Source organism: Rutidosis leptorrhynchoides, chromosome 10 (genome assembly GCF_046630445.1).
Source record: "Rutidosis leptorrhynchoides isolate AG116_Rl617_1_P2 chromosome 10, CSIRO_AGI_Rlap_v1, whole genome shotgun sequence".
NCBI classification, from domain to species: domain Eukaryota; kingdom Viridiplantae; phylum Streptophyta; class Magnoliopsida; order Asterales; family Asteraceae; genus Rutidosis; species Rutidosis leptorrhynchoides.
This window is the reverse complement of record NC_092342.1, coordinates 211,256,001-211,271,698: the sequence shown is the minus strand read 5'-3', so window position 1 is coordinate 211,271,698 and position 15,698 is coordinate 211,256,001.

The following is a 15,698-nucleotide window of genomic DNA, read 5'->3' as shown; positions in this document are numbered from 1 at the left end:
TTGTTGTTGTTGTTGTTGTTGTTGTTGTTGTTGTTGTTGTTGTTGTTGTTGTTGTTGTTGTTGTTGTTGTTATTGTTGTTGTTGTTGTTGTTGTTGTTGGGCCGTTTGTTGTAGTTGCGATTGATGCTGCGATTGTTGGAATAGTTGTTGCGATTATTGTTGTAATTGCTGTTGTTGTTGTATTGGTGATTCTTATCACCGTTTTCCTCCCACTTTCTTTTGACTTGCTTTACATTGGCCTCTTCAGCTGTTTGTTCTTTAATTCTTTCCTCAATCTGGTTCACTAGTTTATGAGCCATTCTACATGCCTGCTGTATGGAGGGGGGCTCGTGTGAACTTATATCTTCTTGGATTCTTTCCGGTAATCCTTTCACAAACGCGTCGATCTTCTCTTCCTCATCTTCGAACGCTCCCGGACACAATAGGCACAATTCTGTGAATCGTCTTTCATACATGGTAATATCAAATCCTTGGGTTCGTAACCCTCTAAGTTCTGTCCTGAGCTTATTGACCTCGGTTCTGGGACGGTACTTCTCGTTCATCAAGTGCTTGAATGCTGACCACGGTAGTGCATACGCATCATCTTGTCCCACTTGCTCTAGATAGGTATTCCACCATGTTAACGCAGAACCTGTGAAGGTATGCGTAGCGTACTTCACTTTGTCCTCTTCAGTACACTTACTTATGGCAAACACCGATTCGACCTTCTCGGTCCACCGTTTCAATCCGATCGGTCCTTCGGTTCCATCAAATTCCAAAGGTTTGCAGGCAGTGAATTCTTTGTAGGTGCATCCTACACGATTTCCTGTACTGCTAGATCCAAGGTTATTGTTGGTATGTAGCGTGTCCTAAACTACGGCTATGTTTGAAGCAAGAAAGGCGTTAAATTCCTCTTGGCTCATATTCAAGGTGTGTCGAGTAGTCGGTGCCATTTCCTTCAAAATAGTTGAATGAAACAAGTTAATCATACAGAATATTAAGAGTAGTCAATAGTATCTCGTAGTATAATATGAACTCATTTATAAAAGCTTTTTCTTCATATTAGCGTTTTATAAGTTTAAATTCGGGCAGTACCTACCCGTTAAGTTCATACTTAGTAGCTAATATACAATTCAACTACTACAATTCTATATGAAAAAATGATCATAATATTTCGCGTTCAAACTTTTACACAATATTTTACAAACTTACAATACCGTTTATTTTACATATAGCATGAAATATAGCACACAATAAATTTGATACAAGATAGTTGTGAAGATAATTGTAGCTAGTACACAAGTTGTTCAGCAAAGGCAATAAAGACACGTAATTCATACGTCCAGAAACAAGTCGTGCATTCTGGTTTTACTAGGACTACTTCCCATCCTTGGTCTTGTGGAACATAACCGTTATGGCCGTTGATAAGACAACGTGTTGTAACGTCGTCAAAGGGACGAGGGTTATGTAATGTCCAACAGTCCCGTAACAATCTAAAAACCTCATTTCTTACCCCAATTACCGACTCCGTCACTTGTGGGAACGTTTTGTTTAATAGTTGTAGCCCGATGTTCTTGTTCTCACTTTGGTGAGAAGCGAATATTACTAACCCGTAAGCATAACATGCTTCTTTATGTTGCATGTTAGCCGCTTTTTCTAAATCACGAAGTCCTATATTCGGATATATTGAGTCAAAATAATTTCTTAACCCGTTGCGTAAAATAGCACTTGGGTTCCCCGTAATATATGCGTCAAAGTAAACACATCGTAATTTATGGGTTTCCCAATGTGATATCCCCCATCTTTCAAACGAAAGTCTCTTATAAACCAAGGCATTCTTGGAACGTTCTTCGAATGTCTTACAAACTGATTTCTCCATAAATAGTTGTGCCGAAGAATTCTGACCGACTCTAGATAAGATTTCATCAATCATGTCTCCGGGTAGGTCTTCTAAAATATTGGGTTGTCTATCCATTTTGTGTTTTTATACTGTAAAATAGACAAGAGTTAGATTCATAAAAAAAATACTTATTAATACAAGCAATTTTTACATATATCATAAAGCATAAGCACACTATATTACATATATTACACCACACGAATACAATTATCTTATTCCGACTCGCTCGTTTCTTCTTCTTCGGTTTTGGTTCGTTTTTCCAAGTTTCTAGGGATATATGATGTTCCCCTAATACTAGCTGTCATTTTCCACAACGGTTTAGAAAAACCTGGTGGTTTAGAGGTTCCCGGGTCATTGTTACAATTTAAGGACTTCGGGGGTTGACGATACATATAAAGTTCATCGGGGTTGGAATCAGATTTCTCTATGTTAATGCCTTTCCCCTTATTATTTTCTTTTGCCTTTTTAAATTCAGTTGGGGTAATTTCTATAACATCATCGGAATTCTCGTCGGAATCCGATTCATCGGAGAATTGGTAATCCTCCCAATATTTTGCTTCCTTGGCGGAAACGCCATTGACCATAATTAACCTTGGTCGGTTGGTTGAGGATTTTCTTTTACTTAACCGTTTTATTATTTCCCCCACCGGTTCTATTTCCTCCTCCGGTTCCTCCTCTTCCGGTTCTGATTCTTCTTCCGATTCTGATTCTTCTTCCGGTTCCTCTTCGGGAACTTGTGAATCAGTCCAATATATATTCGACTCTTCGTTATTATTAGGTGAGTCAATGGGATTTGTGCTAGAGGTAGGCATCTATCACACAATATCAAACATGTTAAGAGATTAATATATCACATAATATATACATGTTAATAGTATATAGTTTCCAACAAAAATGTTAAGCAATCATTTTTAAAGAAAACACGGTCGAAGTTCAGACTCACTAATGCATCCTAACAAACTCGATAAGACATACTAATGCAAATTTTCTGGTTCTCTAAGACCAACGCTCGGATACCAACTGAAATGTCCCGTTCTTATTGATTAAAAACGTTCCATATTAATTGATTTCGTAGCGAGGTTTTGACCTCTATATGAGACGTTCTTCAAAGACTGCATTCATTTTAAAATAAACCATAACCTTTATTTCATCAATAAAGGTTTAAAAAGCTTTACGTAGATTATCAAATAATGATAATCTAAAATATCCTGTTTACACACGACCATTACATAATGGTTTACAATACAAATATGTTACAACGAAATAAGTTTCTTGAATGCAGTTTTTACACAATATTATACAAGCATTGACTCCAAATCTCGTCCTTATTTAAGTATGCTACAGCGGAAGCTCCTAATAATTACCTGAGAATAAACATGCTTAAAACGTCAACAAATATGTTGGTGAGTTATAGGTTTAACCTATATATTATCAAATCATAATAATAGACCACAAGATTTCATATTTCAATACACATCCCATACATAGAGATAAAAATCATTCATATGGTGAACACCTGGTAATCGACATTAATAAGATGCATATATAAGAATATCCCCATCATTCCAGGACACCCTTCGGATATGATATAAATTTCGAAGTACTAAAGCATCCGGTACTTTGGATAGGGTTTGTTATGCCCAATAGATCTATCTTTTGGATTCGCGTCAATTAGGGTGTCTGTTCCCTAATTCTTAGATTACCAGACTTAATAAAAAGGGGCATATTCGATTTCGATAATTCAATCATAGAATGTAGTTTCACGTACTTGTGTCTATTTTGTAAATCATTTATAACACCTGCATGTATTCTCATCCCAAAAATATTAGATTTTAAAAGTGGGACTATAACTCACTTTCACAGATTTTTTACTTCGTCGGAAAGTAAGACTTGGCCACTGGTCGATTCACGAACCTATAACAAATATGTACATATATATCAAAGTATGTTCAAAATATATTTACAACACTTTTAATACATTTTGATGTTTTAAGTTTATTAAGTCAGTTGTCCTCGTTAGTAACCTACAACTAGTTGTCCAGAGTTAGATGTACAGAAATAAATTGATATAAATTATCTTGGATCAATCCACGACCCAGTGTATACATATCTTAGTATTGATCACAACTCAAAGTATATATATATATATGTATATTTTGGAATCAACCTCAACCCTGTATAGCCAACTCCGACATTCACATATAGAGTGTCTATGGTTGTTCCGCAATATATATATATACATATATATATATATATATATATATAGATGGGTCGACATGATAGGTCAAAACATTGTATACGTGTCTATGGTATCTCAAGATTACATAACATACAATATAAGTTCATTAAGTTATGGTTGGAATAGATTTGTTACTAATTTTCACGTAGCTAAAATGAGTAGTTTTTACCAATCTTGTTTTACTCGCCATTTCTTCGTTTCTAATCCGTTTTAAGTGATTTAAGTGGCCACGGTTTTGTATTGAACTTAACTTTATGAAACTAAACATAAAAAATATAATTTTATAGTCAGAAATCCAAGTTACAAGTCGTTTAGTAAAAGGTAGTCATTTCCGTCGAAAGAACGACATCTTGATGACCATTTTGAAAAACAAACTTTCACTTTGAGTTGAACCATGATTTTTGGATATAGTTCCATGTTCATAAGAAAAATTATTTTTACAGAAGTATAGCTTTTAAATCAAAGTTATTCATAGCTTTTAATTATCCAAACCAAAACAGCCCCCGGTTGTACTATGACAGCGTATATTCGGTTTTACGGTGTTCTTCATGTTTCCAGGTTTTAAATCATTAAGTTAGTATATCATATAGATATAGAATATATGTTTAGTTGATTTTAAAAGTGTAGTTAGAAGGATTAACTTTTGTTTGCGAACAAGTTTAGAATTAACTAAACTATGTTCTAGTGATTACAAGTTTAAACCTTCGAATAAGATAGTTTTATATGTATGAATCGAATGATGTTATGAACATCATTACTACCTCAAGTTTTCTGGATAAAGCTACTGGAAATGAGAAAAATGGATCTAGCTTCAAAGGATCCTTGGATGGCTTGAAAATTCTTGAAGCAGAATCATGACACGAAAACAGTTCAAGTAAGATTTTCACTCGAAATAAGATTATTATAGTTGTAGAAATTGAATCAAAGTTTGAATATGAATATTACCTTGAATTAGAAAGATAACCTACTGTAAATGACAAAGGTTCCTTGATCTTGGATGATTACTTGGAATGGATTAGAAAGCTTGGAAGTAAACTTGCAAACTTTGAAGTATTCTTGATTTTTATGAAACTATACTTATGGAATTTATGAAGAACACTTAGAACTTGAAGATAGAACTTGAGAGAGATCAATTAGATGAAGAAAATTGAAGAATGAAAGTATTTGTAGGTGTTTTTGGTCGTTCATAATGGATTAGATATAAAGGATGTGTAATTTTGTTTACTTGTAAAAAAGTCATGAATGATTACTAATATTTTTGTAATTTTATGTAATCATTCATGCTAGTTGCCAAATAATGGTTCCCACATGTATTAGGTGACTCACATGGGCTGCTAAGAGCTGATCATTGGAGTGTATATACCAATAGTACATACATCTAAAAGCTGTGTATTGTACGAGTACGAATACGGGTGTATACGAGTAGAATTGTCGATGAAACTGAATGAGGATGTAATTGTAAACATTTTTATCAAGTAGAAGTACTTTGATATATGTCTTTAAGGCTTTCAAAAGTGTACTAATACATCTCAAAATACTACATGTATATACATTTTAACTGAGTCGTTAAGTCATCGTTAGTCGTTACATGTAAGTGTTGTTTTGAAACCTTTTGGTTAACGATCTTGTTAAATGTTGTTAACCCAAAGTTTATAATATCAAATGAGATTTTAAATTATTATATTATCATGATATTATGATATATTAATATATCTTAATATGATATATATACATTTAAATGTCGTTACAACGATAATCGTTACATATATGTCTCGTTTCAAAATCATTAAGTTAGTAGTCTTGTTTTTACATATGTAGTTCATTGTTAATATACTTAATGATATGTTTACTTATCATAATATCATGTTAACTATATTTATATATCCATATATATGTCATCATATAGTTTTTATAAGTTTTAACGTTCGTGAATCACCGGTTAACTTGGGTGGTCAATTGTCTATATGAAACCTATTTCAATTAATCAAGTCTTAACAAGTTTGATTGCTTAACATGTTGGAAACACTTAATCATGTAAATATAGTTTTCATCAAACATATAATCATATAAAGGTTCGGAAAAGTTCGGGTCACTACAACATGGGTATTGTAAACGCGAATCCTGTTGATAGATCTATCGGGCCTGACAACCCCAACCGGACTGGACGACCAGTATTCAACGGTTGCACAGTACTTCGTTTTGTAGGCTACACTTGGTACAGTGTAGTGAGATTTTATAATAAAGGGAATATGCGACGTTGATTAATAGTTAAGTATGGTTACCAAGTACTCAACCACTTAGAATGTTTTACATACACTTGCGAGTGTATTATGTTTATGATTATGAAATCTTGTGGCCTATTAATATATAAAAAAAGATTGTTATGATAAACCTATGAACTCACCAACCTTTTGGTTGACACTTTTAAGCATGTTTATTCTCAGGTACGAATTAAGTCTTCCGCTGTGCATTTGCTCATGTTAAGGATATTATTTAGAGTCGATCATCGCAATGGGACTAAATGTTGATAACTTCGTCCAGGTGGATTAGGACGGGTCGTTTCACAATCCGTCACTGGAATAATCCAGGACAACAATAATACACCATGTGCTGAGCAAAACATCAACACTCGACGCAGGGTTCCTCATCTAAACCCTATGACACAACCACACCAGACGGCTTCCTAGTACTAGCATGGAGACTAATCATATACTAGAATCCCGTCAAGGCGAATTATCATCACAAAATTCCGCAATTAGCAACATGATCTACAAAAATATTACCACGCCGGGTGAACCTTCCTACCTAGACCGTCCATTAAAGATGGTCTCGACATTTCAATGCAACTAACAGTCGCATTACTAGGGAACACACTCTCGCAAACAAACAACATCCTCGTGTCTCGATGTGAGACAATCAGAATCGACACTCTTCGCCTCACATTCGTACATAAAGTGGAATAATCCACTGACAATCTCCACGATTGCATTTCCCGACAGGGAAAATACGATATTCGTCACGATATCGAACTTGTTCTCATTCAATTATACTGTCCGGGTTTCACGACAACCCAGATTTTTCACTACGGGAGCACTCGCTACGACAATTTCATTCTCTCACTTCGGGATCTCAAACTTCACATTTGGTCTCATACCGCACATTGGTACTACGCGACCACCTTACATAGGAAGTCTTACACTTCCTTCGATCCCATCATCACAAACTTCACGCATAACATTCTCGAGTTGTAACTCACAATCATAAAGCACGATCTCGAGTCGACATTAGCAACCCGTCACTCTTCCTCGTTAGGAGCTCCGAATACCCATTGAGGCTTAGCACGGTACGCTCCAACATTTCACTATACATAACACCACTGGAGTTTTCCTCGGGCGGCAGTAAAAACTCCCCCACTTAGGATTTATCTCCCTATTCACACCGCCAAGATGATAACATCCCGCGGAATTGTAATTCCACGTCACACCTGACCATTCTCACCATTGGTCATAAACATCAATTCACCACAAATTCGCTTTAGGCTCTCAGAGCCGACAGGTACAATCACTTGAGACGTCGTACACGCGATGAAATCGCACCTTCATACCACAATTCACAACTAGCTCCCTTAATCGTTCGAAAAGCAAACTCCACTAAAGTCTTACATATGCCTCTAAGCCTAGGCATATGTCACGCTGCTTACTTAGTCGTGATTCTCAGTCGAGATCACCCGACCTTCCACTTGACGAATCGTTATCAACAATTGCTCACTCTCATGGAGAAGAGTGACCAATTCTGACACCATAATTGCATCCACCACAATATCAACACTTCATCATAACCTTTGGCTTAACTGACTAACACTTAAGAGCAACAATATTCGCTCATCCGCCACTTCATAAGAAGTATTTACCGTAATGCTCTTAAAGTTCCAACTTTCGCAACCGTCAAATTGCTATTACCCGTCGATCACTATTATAATCTCTGATGCTTCCAAGGGTATCTCACGGGCACCCTAAGCACAAAGTGATCACACCACTACCGGAGTTGAACATTACACTAGCAGGTATAAAAAGGCACCTGACGCAGTATCATGCAAACTCCCACCGCATCCTATCGAGATTTAGGAACTCGATCCTTGGGTTTCATACACCCGATATCACCTACCTCTCGATAATAATGACTTGAGGTCATACCTTCCCGAAAAAGCTTACGGTTTATTATCTTATCGAAAGTTTCTACCGATCACACGCTACTCGCAATTTTCCACAAGGCCAAATGATATAGCCTAACGAAACCTTCCGTCTAATGCTAAGAGCTGCTTGGAACACCAAGTCTTACACCCTTCCAAATGTTGACACAACCACTACAACAAGGGATATTCCGTTAGGAATGTTACCCTATAATCCATAACACGCTAACACACTGACGCAATCACAATCATCGCTATACGGGTCTCACTTACATGAGTTTAATGACCCAAGGATTCCTCGGTTCGCCAATTCCAAGGCGACTCACAACTAGAATCCTAACACGATTCTCTAACCACACACTCTACCGAGTGTAACCCAATTCTACAATCATTAGACTTGCTACGTCCCATTACAGGATTCAAGTCCTTGTCGCACACACATACACACTAATCGGTTATCCTAGTTATGATGGGTAACCACAACCAATGACAATCTCAATAATGCACCCACCACGTAGGGTGACTAAGTACGTGCCGAACTCGTGAGTTGGCTCACTCACTTAACTAACCGAATCCACCGTAACAATTTTCGACTCACAACGAATCCGATGTGACAACAAGCACATCACCCGAGACTACTATAACCTAGGAACCAATAAAAGATTCCTAACTCGTCCCGATTCTACCCCAACCATGCCACATTTCCTCCGCTCGGTACTCGTCATGTCATGCTTAGTGTCAAGATACGGTTTCATAATAATGGTGATCATTCACTATTACAAATGCGTACGTTACCATTTCCACATGGTCACACAAAGTACTTTACCCGGACTGACTCAACATTCACACAAAACAACACGCGATAACTCCTAGTACCCGAATGACCAAAGTCCTTATCGTGAACTTGATCACTCAATACCGCCAAACATACGAATCTCTCCAATAGATTCATCCCTAGGATACCGTACAAAAGATACCTGTGTATATATACACATATATACAATATAATAATAGATATACACAAGTACTCCTCAACAACAAGTCAACCTACAACCTAGGTGACTATCACTGAAACAACGTCCAAGTTCGCCTACTTATATTAGGCACTATCTATCTAAGGCACTAATTTACACACGAAATAAGGCCCCACATAATCACACTTTTGACAAAAACAAGTCCTAGTTAGTCACCTACTCTAAGGCACTAACAAATCTCAATCCGACCCGTATTCCTACAAGTCCCGCAAATAATGTACAACTGTCAATAAATCTAAGACTAGGCACCTATTCCAAGGTCACCTAATTCCCTTAGACTATGCTCTGATACCACTTGTAACAACCCGACTTCGTTTTAACAAAAACACGCCCTAAATTTTTTTTTCAGGGACAGTACATCTGGACGGCGTCCAGCTCTGAAGGACTGGACGGTGTCCAAGCCCTTGGGACGGCGTCCAAATGAACTAAAAGTTCCTGATCAGTTTTTTTAAATTCACCAGAGCGGAAAACCTGCTTCCCGACACTTTTAAACGAAACAACTTTCACAACACATCATATTAAGTAAAACTAAGAGATTTCCGCAATGAAAATAAGTTTTACAACACCGGGTCCACAATGACCCGTTTTACAAATAATGTAGCGATTTCGACCCATTTATCTCTTTAGACGGATTAGGACTCTATAACCCAACCCAATACTAAGAGCATAATCCCGGAGACTACCAAATCCCCAATCCGCATCCATATAACCAAAAGCTACCCCTTCGAGCCCAAGTGCTCCTACGCATCTAGTCTAACAACTAGCTAGCTCCATAACACAATACCTGTAAAAAGGTAAACAATGAGAGGGGTAAGCAAAAAGCTTAGTGAATGCAATAATTATACACGTACATATATAATATACCTACTTGCAATCACTTACTCATATACCGCATACATGCTAGCAACACAATTAGCTTATAATCACAAATATAAAGCTATATACCTCCAATACCACAAGCTAGCACAACAATAGCATATATGTAACCCGAACAATATAATATGCTACACTACAACACAATAACCATGGTTAACCAAATCTTCACAAGGGAATGACTTTGCGAAACAAGTCATCGATGTTCATAACAACCATTAGTGCACTTAACACTTCGTACACTAACCCCACGGGTGGCATCTTAACACTTCGATACTTCACCCAGGGTGGCGTCTTAACACGTCGACACTTCACCCCGAGTGGTGTCATAACACTTCGACACTTCACTCTTCATTTTACTTGAGGTGGCATCTTAACACATCGATACTTCACCTCGAGTGGCGCCTTAACACATCAGCACTTCACCCGTTATTCTCTTGGAGTGGCATCTTATCACATCGATACTTCACTCCGAGTGGTGTCTTAACACATCGCCACTTCACCCGTCACATTACTTTGAGTGTTGTCTTAGCACATCGACACTTCACTCGTCACGTGAAATGTGGTGTCTTAGCACAGCGACACTTCACATCTCACGCTACAACAAATAAATACATTATATATCTACGCATATAATTATTCCACTCACCTTATCACGTCGGTGGTGATTTAGCACTTCCGTATACTTCGAGCCAGGTACCTAATACATAAGTACACATTCAATGCACAACTTGTGGAATTAACCACAATACTCACTCTCGAGCATTTAATGACCCAAAAGCATTAAATAACTCACTCACACCCAAAACCGCCCATAAATAGCCAAGACTCATCTTTAATTACTAAAACTAGTGATGTAAGTCTACTAACACCAATTAACACAAACTTAGGGTATTTCATACCCATTTCGCCCAATTAGGTCAACCTTAACTCATTTGACCCATTTCAACACTTATACATACCATTTTAGCCAAACATGACCCATTTACAATTCTTCCATCATTTGCAAGTGTATTAGTGACTAATCAACATAATTTAACACTTACAACTTCACATCACATGGCCAAACCCTAGATCATAGCTATTAGGGTTTTCCTTATCTCAACATAACCCAAATTCACCCATTTTACCCCCAAATGGGTCTTACAAGTTCCAACACTCCTAAAATCACTAATACTAGTGATTATAGCCTACTTACAAACCTTAAACATGCTTAAATCATTAACCAACCCAAAATCCGCAAAATATCAAAATAGCTAGTCACAATAAACCCACTTTGTCATCTAAACGGGTTTCACAACTTAAACAAACTCAAACCCTAACTTGAATATCAAATCAACACAATGAAGTTCGGAGTTGAGACTTACCAATACTACCAAAATGTAGCCGTGAACGAAAGGAACAACTTTAACTCTCGAGCTTTGACCCGAAATGCTCATCTTCTTCACCAAACCAAGCTTTCTCACTCTAAATTAACCCTCTCTCTCTAAAATAAGATGAGAGTGTTTTGTGTGGGTGAGAATGAGCTCCAAATAGAGTTCTAGATCAGTTTTGATGATCCCATACCGACCCCAAGTGAAAAGACCCAAATACCCCTTTTAATTTGAGTAAAATAGAGTTGCTGGCCCATCAGGCCTCTTAGACGGTGTCCAAAATGGCTGGACGACGTCCAACCTTTCACTGTTGGATGGCGTCCTAAAATCTGGACGGAGTCCCACTGAACTGAGTCTGAAACTGAACTTGTTTTGGGCGTAACTTTCAAACCGTAGCTCCATTTTTGATGAATCAAATATCGTTGGAAACGTAATGAGATTTACTATCCAATGGTAAGATTTTAGAACATCAATTCCAACTTTATTTGGGATCCAAATATACACTTACATGCCTCGTATTTCGAATGTCGTTCGAAATAACTCGTAACTGAAAATAGGTGTTACAATACTGTTGGCGTTAATGATGATGGTACTGTTGATGCTGGTGATGCTGCTAGTGCTTGTAACCTTTGTACCATATTCTCTAAAGTCACCACTCGAGCACGACTTCATCTACTACACCGGGATGATTGTCGGTTCGGACGAGCGGACGAATAAGATTTAGAATGTGAGATAGTATATAATCATGACTAGATACTCTGGAAATGAGAGAGAAAATGGTATTACGAACATGTTCGCTGGTAAGTGCTTCAGGTTCTTCGCCAAGAGGGCAATGTGGTGGATGGAAGGGATCGCCTTCTTCTTGTCTCCAATGATTAAGTAGGCTACGAACCCATCCCCAATTCATCCAGAATAGATGATGGCTAATTGGTTGATCCATTCCGGTTACACTGTCTTCGGAGTTCAGGTGAATATCCATATCGGAATAGCTGTCGGAATTTAAGGAATTTGAACTAGATACGTGATCCATCTTGTATAATCAGGGAATTGATTTTTGATATAAGATAGATTATAGAATTTAGATTGGTACTCTTCAATTCATAATTTATATATGTATATATAATACCAAAATCCCGTAAATTACGGAGAAATTTTCGGAAGATGTCAGGAAAAGTTTACAGTAACATATATGCTAAGATATGAATTTTGTCGGTACACTATCTATGCAGTAAATGCAGTAAGACGTGTCTAGACTTAGGAATGATAAGCAAGTAATTTCCGACGATAAATGGTAAGCAAAACTCAGTAAAAACAGATACGGTCATAGTCCAGACTCACTAATGCATCCTAACAATTACCAGTTAAACACACTAATGCAAATTCTGGTTCCCTATGACCTCAAGCTCTGATACCAACTGTGACGATCCTTCCAAATCCCTTTGGACGAATACATCATTCATTGATTTCATAGTGAGGTTTTGACCTCTATATGATACGTTTTGTAAACATTGCGTTCTTTTGAAAAAGGCACACCATAAACGAATATATAAATCCAAGGTTTTCGACGTCTGATGATTTCTACGTATAGACAATAACCGTATATAATAGTTTACAATACTACATCTGTTGACAATGCAGTCAAAATAAGATACATGGTGATGATTTTGTGAATGCAAAGTTTTCTTGAATAAAGCATGTATGACTCCATGCACATAGCTTGTATCAAATATAAGCAAACAGCGGAAGACTTCTAGGAACCTGAGAATAAACATACTTAAAAGTGTCAACACAAAGGTTGGCGAGTTCATACTTTTAATGTTGTACATAATCTGTATATAAAGGTGGATCACAAGATTTCAGTTGTTTCATCCAGAAACGTTTATCAAAAGATTCTACATAACAGAGCACCCTGGTAACTAAACTTTAACGTTATAATGATAATTACCCTCTTCGTTTTAATACGCGCAATCAACGTGTCATAAACTCAAATAATATACGTCCGTTAAAAGGCTAACGCTCTAGCTCGGACGGGGATGTCAAGCCCTATGGATCCATATACTATTATTCGCGCCCACCAGTCCATATCCTATGTACTGGCAGTTACTAGTTACCAAAGCTAAGGGATTTTCGGTTCAAACTCACTGTAGAATTAAGTATATACTTGTATCTATTGCGTTTAAATATATTGCATGTATTCTCAGTCCAAAAATATAGATTGCAAAAGAAATTAAAAAGGGATCTATAAACTCACCTTAGCAGCACATAAGGTCATTCACCGAAATGTAACCGAAACTCGTAATGCAAAATAACCGTAGATCTCAACCTAGAGAACATATGTTGGTCAATACATGTCTAATAAGCTAGATCAGGTCATAGTGTACCACAATCCTAATGCTCGAGACCGACATGTGAAAGTTAACAAAAGTCATCTTAAAAGTCAACCTGACCCAATATGATCTTTAAATCTATACATGTTTATTAACATAGTATAAGTCTTGATAATTGAACGAATTTATAGTTTATCAAACTCAAAATATTATTTATTTCAAGAGTTATATTGTATTTGAATGATCATGGCAATTGGATATATTTTAACATTTCATATAGTTTCCCAATACTTGTAAAACCAGATTTAGTATTTATAAAGCTTTAAAACATGGTAAGACAGTCAACTTTGACAATTGTTTAACAAGACGAGACGTGCCTTATATAGAAATTCATTTACTCGATTAGTAATATTTCAAAGTCAATTTATCAATCTTATAAACAAGTTGTTTAAATATTAATTTACAGTGTCAAACACAATTTCAATTAACGTCAAACATAATTCAGTTGACCATATCTTTTAATCCGTTCATCGAAATTACGCAATCTCTAAATGAAAAGTTATTGATTTTTCACCAGCTTTCCAAAAACATGCATATCATATACCTTGTACAGTAATATATGTATTAAATTCGTGATCTATCATAAACTATTTAATGACAAAATTAATCGTACTAGCATGCATAATCCTATATACTCGAGCACTAGTCAGGGATATACTATTAATATATAATAGATAAGATATAAATGCTTATGTATCAATATTGTGATTCAATATTGTAGGAAAGTACGTAGACGCAACGAAAATGATAAACGCTAGGTTGACCTTTGACCCATGATCATAACCCCCAAGCAATACCCATAACCTCCATAGTTATAACCCATAATTTTCTTAGCTCTATCCCGCTCGAAAAGCTTGTTTTGAAAATAACCCGCTCATGACCTCATCGTAGTATTTTATTTATAATATTAATAATAATATAATACAAATAATAAGATTTATAATAATAATAATAATAATAATAATAATAATAATAATAATAATAATAATAATAATAATAATAATAATAATAATAATAATAAATACTGAGTGAAATAAAAGGTTTAAATGCAATGGATTTGGCAGAAACTTGGGCTATTTATAGAAGAATTCTGATTCCTGACCGCCATGCGATCGCGTGGGTTTTATGCCTATTTCTCATGCGATCGCATGGCCCCAAAATCAGCTCACAATTTTTTTTGTTTTCTTGTTTATCGACATATATAATTTATATAATTAATTATATATTATATTAAATTCATGTGCATAGTTGACTTGTAATTTTCGTTCCGATGACTCGTACGTTGTCACTCGACTTATGTCCCGATTCCGGTTTCTCGAACGCATTTTCGTACGCTTAGAAAACTCGCAATTTACGTTTTGTGACTCGTACCTTTGTCAAAATATAGTCTTAAATTATCAATAAACTATATCATTCAAAGTGTATCTTAAACTTTCGAGTGTTTTGGTCATTTACTTCTATAAATCATTGTCTCGCTATTTGTTAATATATATAATAACAAATCGTTTTATGACCAAGTTAATATATATTTTCAACATTCATAAACACGTTTTAAATATACGTTGCAAGTTATTCATACAATTAATATTCTAACTTATTATATATATTCAAATAAATATTTAAACCAATAAGTTTAATGTATGGTATCAAACAATTAATACATTGTTACGTTTTCAAGTTATAGTATATATATGTATCTATATACATATAATTGTTCGTGAATC